A 13,273-nucleotide genomic window follows, 5' to 3' on the forward strand; every position below is an offset into this window, starting at 1 on the left:
ATTCAAAATCATATTTGCCATTGAGTATTCAATGCTTCTACTTAGTGTTGAGAATCTCTTAAGTTCTATAAATATTTTATCCAAATAGAGAGAAGGGGGAGAAAAGCATTGTCAAAAAATCAATATATGCACACCAAAATTGTACATGGACAATTTGAATTTTCCTAGACATGACATATTTATCGTACCATGCAGCTATTTACATCATTATCTAAGATATGCAAATTCAACCTCCCACGAGTTCTCCTTACATTACAATTGCAGCTAGAAATATCAAGTCCTTATTGAAATATATGATTTACTCAAATAGTCTTTTCTTGAATGCAGTTTCACACACATATATAAGCACCTGATAGTTCTATTTGGTACCCATGCAACACCAATTAACTCTTTACATTTTACAAAGAAGGGTAAGGGAAGGAGGACATTATTAAGCTACTATTTTCTATCTACTGATGCAACTCATGCAAATTCTTCTATTTTCTCATCATCATCTACACCAAATCATTCTTATATGCATAATACAAATACTTCATCTTACTATTCTTAAGAAAATCAATGTAACAAGCTAATTAGTTAAGAGAACACAAATAATTTTCTCTCATTTTATATAATAATCATTTATATAGGGATAACAACCTCTAATACTCAAGTAAGCACTAGAAATTACAAATCAAGCAAGATCGCTTAGAATAATATATGCATCACTCACATCCAGGAGACATGTATAAGAAATGAATACAAATATTGCACGCAAGTATTATTTCTAGAAGAGATTAGGGAGAAACACAAAGCATAAACATATAAGATCTCCTAAATTCCAATGACATTTTCCTTCACAAATCTCAAATAACAACTCAAGTCAAGAGAACATTATAGTACACCATGCAAGGCCAAGAGAAAAAATATTAACCAAAGATCCCAATGTTTGCAACATGAGCTCTGATACTAGATGTAATTCCCACCAAAATACCCTAGAGAAATAAACCAAAATCTGCTAACAAAAAGAGATATATTTTTTTTCTTTTAAGATAACCATTACAACTACGCTATTACTAGTATTTATTAATGCAACGTTACTACCATTATTCATCAATGCATCGTTAACTATATAAATCAACAAGAAAATAACCATAGAATCATATTACACAAGCGGAACATCTATTTAATCATTAACATAACTACATAATAAAACCATATAATGCATCTCCATTCCATAGGGTATCTCAACGTCACTACTTGACATTAAACTAACACATTGCATATCCATTTAGAACACCACATACTATCATCCAACTAAACATTTACTTCCCATGCAACTATGATAAAAAATTAACACATATGTATATTCCCTTTCATACTCTTTCTAAGGTTCATTTTCAAGTACCAATCGAATATTTCTAATACCCGTATTTACTCATTTGAACACTTAATATATCATGAAACTAAATGTATTTATCCTTCTTTTACTAATGGTATTAGATTATTTCCTTAAGCACAACTCATCAAGAATACTATCCATAGCCATATGCAAGATCATAGCAGCAAGTACTTATCTACATCCAAATAGGATTCCAATCTACTCAACAGGTTCAAGAGTCAAATGATTCTACAAGAATAAATACAATCTAATATTTCAATCCCCTAATTTAAACAAAGGATTTCATTCTCAACATGATAAACATATCTATAATGTGAACCACATACCAATGCATCATCTTATAACAATAACAATAACATAGTTCTTCTATATCAAGTTCATTTGCATAAGAGCACATGGAGAAAGCACATAGCCTCTTTACTACATCCCATCTTAATAATACAAGTTACATAGACACATATTCATATTCCTCATTTACAAGACATCGTAATATGGTAACATCTCTAATACATAGAAATCAACACCAAATGACAATTGCATAATAAAGAGCCATATTTCCATACGAACCACAACTACTCCCTTAATTTCCATATCTCAAGATATCTAACATTGGAGATTAACATCTTTCAAATCAAGGCATATATGATAATTAACACAATCACTACTATCCATAAAATATACTCAAGACATAGCATACATATCTCTAAATCATTTAATTCATTTCTAACTAATAACAACATCTACAATAGAATATCCATTTACCACAATCTTATTCAATATATTTCATTCAAAAATCATCTTACTACACGTTCTATAATACATGATCTCAATATGTTGATTACATAGTCTTCTTTATATTTTAATCTTTCATAAAACATGGTATCAATTCGAATTACATAAATATTATCCAAGAATCCTGTAATGCCCCTACCCTAGTCGGCCTTATAAAACCTATTTGACCTTAGTTGACTTCCTATGTGGCAATCTTGAATGGTTGATTTACTGCGATGTAATGTTGTAGATTAGATAATATAAATAATTGTGCATACCTATTGTACGTTAGGAAATAGGAAAATCATCAAAGCAATATATATAAAGACATATTAATCATTATTAGCTCAATCACAAACAAACATTGCAATGATCTAATCCTAAGCACACTCAATAGAGATATGAAAACAAAGCATTCAAAATGAAAGATTATGCAAACCAAATGCAGAATTGAATGCTCCTTCCATGTGGCTCCATTGTTCTTCTTTCCTCTTCAATGGATTTGTGGATCTCACCTACAAGTGCACATACAATTGAAAGCAAGATTGATGAAAAGCTCAAGAGTACTAGAAGCGTAAGTTCGATAGTTTGATTAAGGATTCGGATTCAAGAATCAAGGTTAGCTTTGATTGAAAATCATCCAATTTATAGAAGAATTGGATAAATGACAAGATTAGCATGATGCAATTCAAATGGAAATTGCAAATCAATATGACAAATTATGATAAATTATGCACTTTCCATGCACAATTTGATTGATTGATAATTGATGACAAATTATGACACATTCTATGTCAAAATTGATTGATTGTCAATTATGACAATTTATGACAAATTGAAATGTCATTCCCATAGAATTAGGAGAGAAATAGGAGGAATTTGAAATTAGAAATTAAGAAAATTAGAAAATTGAAATTGATGACAATTAGGAATTAGAAATTGATGGAAAAATAGGAAATTAGGAAATTAGAAATTAGGTAAATTAATTAATAATTTGTCATTTATTAATTAATTTACAAGAGGAAGAATAATTAGCCAATTAAATAAAGATTTAATTGTAATGAGAAGACTTAGGATTAATAAATAATTTAGTAATCCTAGAGGAAGAAATGAGAAATTAGGTTAAATGAATAAATCATAAAACCCTAGAGGACGAATTAGAAGTGCAAAAATGACAATTAGGTCTTGATTGAAGATAATTAATGTCATTATTTTGATTTTGGATTGATAAATGACCAATGTGATAAATTATTTGATTGATAAACGCACCAATTGACGAGGAACAATGACAAATTGATCCAAATTGACATAATTGAGACAGACAACGATCGATGACAAATTGGTCGCAAAATGACAAAATTGATAAGAGGACAACGATCGATGACAGAATATATTGCAAAACGACAGGATTGAAAATGACCACGATCGATGATAAATCGATCGCAAATGACAAGATCGAACATGACAACGATCGATGAAAAATCGATCGTAAAATGACAAGATTGATAAACCGATTGCCAGATGACAAGATTGAAAAGAGGACAAAACCCTAATTAGGATTGACGATGTCCAAAATGATAAGATTGATGATAAGATTGATAAGAGAGCCACGATTGATGACAAATCGATCGCAAGATTGACAGGAGGACAAAACCCTAATTAGGATTGACGATGTCCAAAATGATGACAAATAAGCACGCACATTGATGCAATAGGATAAGATCGATTAAAATCATGACTAGATAGTGTTGTCGACAAGACCAAATTTGAGGATGAGATGACTGAAGAATGCAGAAGAATGACTCGATGCTCACAAATGATAAAGATCAAGTGCGAATCATAGGAGAAATGTTAATGCGACGCAAAAACCTAAAATGAGGCAATGCGCAAATGTTAAAGTATGACCTCGCAAGCGTTTGACCATTTTTAGGTGTCTACACCTATTATTGTGCTTTTGCATCGATTCTTGTGTAAATTTAATTATTCCCTAATTCTTGTTATAAATCTCGAGCTAACTCCTTCATTGGATATGTATATATATGTATGCTTGCGTGACTCATGGTTGCAGGAGATTGTAGGTACTATATCGCCTAGGGTGAGGTTCAGCTCCACCAAGATTCGCAGGGTTGAGTATACCTCCTTCATCCTTAGAATTCGGATTAGGTGGTCATAAAACTCTCATCTTGCCTAAGCCATGATCAGGTGAGCATCGTGTGTGGTCTATAGGGTTCCTTTGTCATTTGGGTTGCGTGTCTTGTGATTGGTGGACTTTCTTGGTTTGCGTGCCTTGCGTGTGGTAAATGAAGTATTTTATCCTAAGTATTTAATTCAATTTAATGTGTTGATTTATGCATTAGAAATTGAGAAATTTAAAATAAATAGGTTTCTTTTAGGTGATTAATTATTAATTAAAAAGATCATTTTATTTATGTTGTAGCGAATTTAATTTAATGGTTAGTTTTAAAAATAATGAATTTAATCTAGTTTATGCATTTTGAAAAAAAGAAATATTTAAAGTTATTTGAAATATAATTAATTTAATCTCTTTTGCATTTTGGAAAAAGAAAGGTTAATTTTACTTATTTAAGAAAATCATATTTTATTAGAAAAGCGAGTTTAATTTATAAGTAAATTTGATATAGTGTGAAAGATTGATTTTGAGAATTAATTTAATTAAATATTTACCCTTGACAATATTGCAAAAATATAAATGTTGGCTTAATTAATATTGAGAGATTAAAACTTAATATGAGAGAAGCATTTTAATTAGAAAATCAAGTTAAATTAATTAAATAGTTTGAAAAGAAACATTATTTCCTTTTTATTTAAAAAATGCTTAAATTCAAAATTAGAAATTACATGAGGGAGAGAAAAGCATTTTTGATTTAGTTAAAACAAAATAAAAAAAAATGCTCTTTTATTAAATATTTAATTATTGGAGAATATTTTTGGGGAGAAAACCTAAAAAAGTTTAGGTTTCATATATATATATATATTTTAAATTATTTTATTTGGGAGGAGTTCACGAGAAAGAGGCGACAACCTGTGGAAAAGAGGAAAATCTTCATTTTTTTTAATGCAGGTTGGAGGAATAAAAATCTGGAAGGAAGGTGGGTGTGGATTTCTGGTTGCATGAGCTCTTCCTCAAGATCTTTCAGGAAAGCTTCCAAGGTTGGATAGCTTCTGCCTATATTTATTTTTTGGTTATTTATTAGCTTAATAAATTTATTCTTCTCTGCATATTTTATTTGGAAGATCTTGGAAATAAAAAGATAAAGTAATATTTGTAGCGTAGAAATTAGGATTCATCACAAGATAAGTGAATCAATCAAAACACAAGATATGATAGCTCAATCAAAGAAATACTCATTGCAATGAACCTAATTCTAAAGCACATTCAATGAAGGTATGAAAATGAAGCATTCAAAAGAAAACATTATGCAAACCAGATTCAAGATTGAATACTCCTTCCATGCGGCTCCATTGTTGTTCTTTCCTCTTCAATAGTTTTGTGGATCTCACCTACAAGTGCCCTCACAATTGAAAGCAAAAAGCTCAAGAGTACTAGAACTAAAATTTGATAGTTTGACAGCAATTCGGATTTCAAGAAGTAATTGAAGGGGGTGATTGAAGAAAAATTATCCAATTTATAGAGAAATTGGAGAAATCACAAAATTGGCATGATGCAATTCAAATGGAAATTGCAAATCAATATGACAAATTATGACAAATTATGCACTTTCCATGCACAATTTGATTGATTGACAATTTGATGACAACTTATGACACATTCTATGTCAAAATTGATTGATTATCAATTATGACAATTTCATGACAAATTGACATGCCATTCCCATGGAATTAGGAGATGAAATAGGAGGGAAAAGAAATTAGAAATTTGAGAAATTAGAAAATTGAAATTGATGAAAATTAGGAATTAGAAATTGAAAGAAATTAGAAATTAGGATTTAGTGAATTAATTAATAATTTTTCATTTATTAATCAATTCACAAAGAGGAATAATTAGCCAATTAAATAAAGATTTAATTGTAATGAGAAGACTTAGGATAAATAAGTAATTTATTTAATCCTAAAGGAAGAAATGACAAATTAGGTTAAATGAATAAATCATAAAACCCTAGAAGACAAATTAGAAATGCGAAAATGACAATTAGGTCTTGATTGAAGATAATTAATGTCATGATTGTGAATTGATAAATGACCAATGTGACAAAATGATTTGATTGATAAATGCGCCAATTGACGAGGAACAATGACAAATTGCTCCAAATTGACATAATTAAGACAGACAATGATCGATAGCGAAATGATCACAAAATGACAAAATTGACAAAATAGATTGCAAGGCGACAAAATTGGAAATGACCACGATCGATGACAAATCGATCGCATGATGACAAGATTGAAAAGAGGACAAAACCCTAATTAGGATTGACGATGTCCAAAATGATGACAAATAAATACGCACATTGATGCGACAGGGTAAAATCGATCAAAATCATGACTGGATAATGTTGTCGACAAGACCAAATTCGAGGACGAGATGAATGAAGAATGTAGAAGAATGACTCGATGTTCGCAAAAGATAAAGACCAAGTGCGTGACATAGGAGAAATGTTAATGCGACGCAAAAACCTAAAATGAGGCAATGCGCGATTGTTAAAGTATGACCTCACAAGCGTTGACCATTTTTAGGTGCCTACAATATTTTATTTGGAAGATCTTGGAAATAAAAGGATAAAGAAATATTTTATTTGGAAGATCTTGGAAATAAAAGGATAAAGTAATATTTAATTTGGAAGGTTTTGGAAATAAAAGGATAAAGTAATATTTTATTTGGAAGATTTTGGAAATAAAAGGAAAAAGTACTTTTTGGTTTAAAATGTCCATTTTATTTTAGTGTTAAATATTATTATTATATAGCTATTAACAAGGGTTAATAAACATATACTATTTAATATTAAGTTTGAAATCTATGATTTATTCAATTCATTTATTAATATATATATATTTTAAATGATATTAATATATATATTTTTATAATAATTAAGTGAAAATCATGTATTATTAAATTATTAATTGATTATATTTTATTATCCAGGGGCTAATAATTATATAATGATTAATATTGAAGTTGGGAACCCGTTTTAATGAGGAAATACTCCTTCGGGTATAGATAGAATAACTCTCTTTCATTGGAGATGTATGAAATAAATCATATTTATTATTCAGAGATGTTTAAATTTACATATTATCCAAATGCATATTATTTTTGAATTTAGATGTTATAGGACATATGGGAAATTTTCATAGTTGGTCAAGTCCCTAGTTAGAGTATCGTCTGATAAGAAACCCTTTGTAATTGATTTAGATGTGTTCAGATGGATCCGCTTCTATGAAGGGATCATTTATGTATTTATTGGCTGAAGTGGTCATTGTATAGTGGTTGTGTTCGCCTATAAGGCTGAGATGTAAATGACATGAACCTTATGTAATCTTAACTTAAATAATTGCCAAAGGGGTCTTGCAGTTGAGCAGACCCGGAGATGTAGCCCTCTAGGGGTGAACTCTGAGATCATATCTGTGTTATGTGATGCTTTTGTCTCTCATGTTTCTTACTTAGAGCTAGCATGTGTGGTTGCATTTTGTAAGTGTATAATGGGGATTTAATGAAGTTAATTCTTGAACGCATGAATATAGTCATCTTGTTAAATGTAGTAATTAGGGTCATAAAAGATTGTAAATATGATTATGGAAAGTATTTTGTTAATGTTAATGAAAAGAAGTAAGCATGGAAAGAAACTTGCTAGGTTACCATTATTGGATTAACTGGTTATAAAGCTTGTAAATTGAATGTATTGAATGGGTAACTAATATTGGATTAACTGTCATAATATCTAGACTGAAATCTAATGGATGAACCTCATTCAGCTACTTACCATATTATCTTAATAAATGAACATCGTCATGTTAGCTATATTTCACTAGATTGGATGAATTTATTTAGTTGTTTACGTTTTATTCTAAACAAATAATCCTCACCAAATTAGTTTTATAATTGGATGAACTCAATTGGTTACCCACATTTTAACCTCTATAAATGAACTTCATCATAATAGCTATAATTGAACTAAAATGGGAGAACTCATTTAGTTGTTTATATCTTAATCTTAGCAAATGTATTTCTTCATACTAACTTTATTTTAACTAAAGTGAGTGAACTCATTAAGTTAGTTATATTTTAACCCTAATGAATGATCCTTACTATGTTACTTACATTTTTAATCCTTAACGAATGAATATCATCTTACTATTTATATTTTAATTAAAGGGATGAACTCATGTGGCTATATTACATTTTCACCTTAATGAATGAACTCCATCTCTTAGCATTATTTTAGCTTCAATGGATGAACTCTTTTGGCTATTTACATTTTAACCATCTATAAAAATAAACTTCGATAAATTAGTTATATTGTATCTAAAATGGATGGTCTCGCCAAGTTAACCATATTTAAACCTTAATGGGAGAATTCTTAAGATGCCTATGTTTAAAATACATTGAGTAAATATCCTCATGTTAGCCTCATCTCCAATCATAATAGATGAATGCTTCCTAAATTATAAAATGTCAATTCTTCGAACATATTTTATCCATGTCTAAAGCATTAACTCGTAATTAAGATATCTATCTTAATTGGATCAAATGTCGCGAGTTGAGTTAGGTGTAAGGTTATGTAATCATGTTGGGAAAATCCTTAGGTTCGTTTAGTCTTCCGCTGTGTTATCTAAGCATTAGATAACTCCAATGTATCTTGATGTTGTGTCTTATTATCAACACTCTTATTAGTATTAATATATTATTTAAAAAAAAAAAAATTTACATTCCATTGAGTGTTTTAGCTTAAACCCTTCGGGGTTTCCTGGCAGGGCATTACAAATCCAAGCTCATGATGAGATACTATAGATCCAAATCCATGCACGCTAACATCCAAGAAGATTATCCCAATGGTAGAATACATCAAACCACTCGACCATGTGGAACCAAATAGGAACCACACCCCGTGCTAGGAGATGACATAAGGTTCCAACTCACACTCAAGACCTAAGCTGACACCTAACAACCATAGGATACAATATGACACTACAAGACTCCAAAATAAGAATATAACATTAAAATACATCACATGTCTAAATCAAAGAAATCAACCTCCAGAGACATAATTCAACAAATCAAGGCTTATGGATAATCGACACATGTGGGGTAGAGTGTCATCACAGGCTAGCGTCATGTGGCATCCATCTTGACCTTGGAGTCACTCAAGGGAGATCAGGTATACCGCTCCAATGATCTTCCCAATCTAGGATCCCAAAACCATCTCCCTAGGTCTGTCCAATTGGGGCACACAAAATCATATTCTTAATCTTAATTAGGTGAATTCCTAAATACCAAACACACCAATCAATTATTAATAATGTTATCACTTGCATATTCAACCATAAACTCTTCATGTGGTTCCATAGGTCTAGACCCCCTTCCTAGAGATCTAGTGCTCATAACCTAGGTCCAACACATTCAAGAGCCCACTCCCCCAAACACAGACCAAGACCATCGAGTAAAAAACATAACAAGATACATTTTACAACAACATGAAACTCAACATGGAAAGCATCCAAAATTCCTTATAAAACTGATAGATCTGAATCACAAAGATAGCCATCAAAATACAACCAAGAGGCACTTAACAAGGATCAAGCCATAAACTCATAATGCCAAAATGTAATATATATATATATATATACATATATACATATATACATATATACATATATATATATATATACATATATATATGTATATATATATATATATATATAAGAGAGCCTCAAGAATGTCAAATACACAAAAATAGGGGCAATACATGAATCCAATAACATAGAATGATCATCCACAATGAGGCACAACATAACCTCTCGCTGAAGCTACAATTAACCATCCTCAATAGCAAGGAATAACTCAACTTTTTGGAGCAACATATCAAAACCTCAACGAACAAGAACAAAACCACTTGTCGGAGCCCAAATGGATTCACACATATCACAAATAAATGGCACAGTGCCCCAAAACCATCCAACATAAAAAAAACAAGCATCTAGAATAAAGACCAAGCAGAGAAATCAACTGAGAGACTCAAAAAGCAACCCAAAAATCTGTTGACACTACTTTGGTGCTATTCAAGCCCATAGTAGTGCTATTGTAACAAGGGACCAACTCATGAAAAATGGAATACAAAGATATTCAAATTTGCCCAGATTCAAGCACAAGCCTTACAATGGCATAAATATGACCAAGAAGTCACTAAAAGCCAATAAGAAACCGAAACAAAGCCTTGTTAAGGCCAAAAATACAACGCATCCAATAATTCCAACTTATACTGACAATAACTTGCACATAAATTATTACAGACATAGCCACTCCACATCTAATCAAACCAAATGGACACAAGACAGGGTATACAACAACAAATAAACCTAAAAAAACCAATCATTACCACAATGCATTCACATGAAAATTATAATCAATATATTAACATACACAAATGCCCTTTTCCGGCAATACAACACACACAGATTCATAAAATCATATATAAATCTTTTTCCCAAAATATTACTCCCAATTACTGATAATAGAATAATCATTCATTCCCAAATCTCCTCAATCAATCCTTTAGCAGTCACGAAGAAAACAACTCTTTTCAAAAATTAAAATGCAAGAATGGAAAAAGATCTCCAACCTAGAAGTAGAGTGATGGTAATGCATTCATAGAAGAGAAAAAATTCAAACCAACAAGCTTTCCAAAATTCAACCCAACCAAGCAATTCTAAAATCCAAAAGTCACAGAAAGATGTCCAGAAGCACACCCATAAAAATGCTCACAAAGCCAATAAATAGAATCTCATTCAAAACTACAAAAGAATATCTGCCAATCAAAATATTCCAATAAAATATATTCTATACCAACCTCCCCTACCAAAAATCGAGGTAAGAATATAAAATAATATTATTTACTTACCCTCAAATCTCAACCAATAAAATAATAGGGTAGGTATAAACATAACATTTAATTACTCAATTAGTAACAAGAGAATGTAATAATAATAATAATAATATAATAAATTAAAGCCCAATAAAATAAATCAAAGGCAATATAAATAAATGCTCCAATTAAATATAAAACCACAATTAACATAAATAAATAAAGAAACAATTAAATAATTTTATCCTCACAATCACAACTCCCAAGAGGGCCAATCATAACAAGGGGTACGTACATGAATAACTGGAAATAAATAAAACAACAATGCAAATAAATAAATAAATAATCAAAACAATAAATAATTAGATAAACGATAAATAATCCAACAACAAACAAATAAATAAATAATCATTAAAGAAGATAAATGTACAGACAAACATAAATACCCATCCAGTAATTAAACAATAAATAAATAAATAATCCAATAAATCAAAAGCTCAAATAATAAATCAAAACCAATATAAATAAATAATAAATAACCAATAAATAGATGAGCCAAAAATAAATAAATAGATAAACAATAAACAAATAATATAATGTACAGATACATATAAATGCTCTAGCCAATCAATACTATAAATATCTCCCACAGACATATAAAATAATCAAATAAATAATAAATAAATAAATGGGTGTACTGATAAGCATAAATACTCTACTAATATAATTCCACCAATTAATTATTAAGTAATTATAAACTCCCAGTAAATTAATATGTATAAATATATTGTATTCGTACTAACCATTATCTAATGATTTGCACCAATGGCTATATGTAGTAATTGATTATTAATTTCCACAATTCCAAATAACCAATAAAATATAAATCCATAAAATAAACATTAATGAGTAATAATTTTCCAATAATAATAATAATCACACATTAATATTAAATATTAATGTCGTCCATTGATTTAATTTAATATTTATAAACTATATAAACCAATTAATTATTAATTAATTAATAATCACAAACTCACAAGGCAACTTGACATAAGGTTGAACAACATACCACATGACATAGACCGACGACTCAAGCCAAGACACTAATTGACAAGGGTATCAACTTAAGCCTAGAGTATGAGAGGGAGACACATGCCATCTCCAACAACTTGTCATTGGGATAAAGACACGTAAAAACTTGTGAGACCAGATGTAGTCAATGTCTGGTATCTGCAATCATGTATCCACCACTAAACACAATACACCATATATACAATACGTATACATCATAAATGATCAAGCAAGTGATAGAGAATCACAACATCATATCGTGCTCATAATGAGTGGTATGACGCCATCTCTAATCACGAAGACACTAGAAGATAATCACAAACATCGTAGCATCAACACAGTCATCATAATCATAGAGTAGGGTTAGCGTAATCATAATGTCATCAAAATCCCATAAGCAATATGATCCATCATGAATAATGATCAAATATAGACCCATCATCATATACAATACAAGCATGAAATAGGGTTAGTACATAACATGATACCATCAAATCATCATAAAGTAGCCTAAGCTAGATTAATATATTCCTTTGATGTACAAAAGACAAGATAAATTAGGGAGGGGCACTACATCCTCTTTCGTCTTTTCTTTATCTTCTTCCTGCAACTAGTCGACACAATAATCATCTTTCTCCAACTATCCTTCTCTATAATTCTCTTCCTCCTTCCTCTCATGGATTCATATCCTCCATGAAGCATTTTCCTCCTCCAAATACTCTAACCTCTTCTTTTATCTTTTGTGGGTTTTGACCCACCACAAACCAACCACCTCCACCAAAATCTTCTTGCCAACTCATCCATACACAAGTTGATATTAGAAACTTTATGAAAATTAAAGATTCCCATATCCTCTTCTTCACACTCCTTCACTTTTACCCTCTTTCCTTCTATTACATCAAAATTAGCTGCACCCTTATATAAATTTGCACTTACTATTCTATACTCTTGTTCACATTCTTCAATTCTTATCATTTAAAAGGATAAT

This window comes from Cryptomeria japonica, chromosome 11 (assembly GCF_030272615.1).
Source record: "Cryptomeria japonica chromosome 11, Sugi_1.0, whole genome shotgun sequence".
In the NCBI taxonomy this organism is placed as follows: Eukaryota; Viridiplantae; Streptophyta; class Pinopsida; order Cupressales; family Cupressaceae; genus Cryptomeria; species Cryptomeria japonica.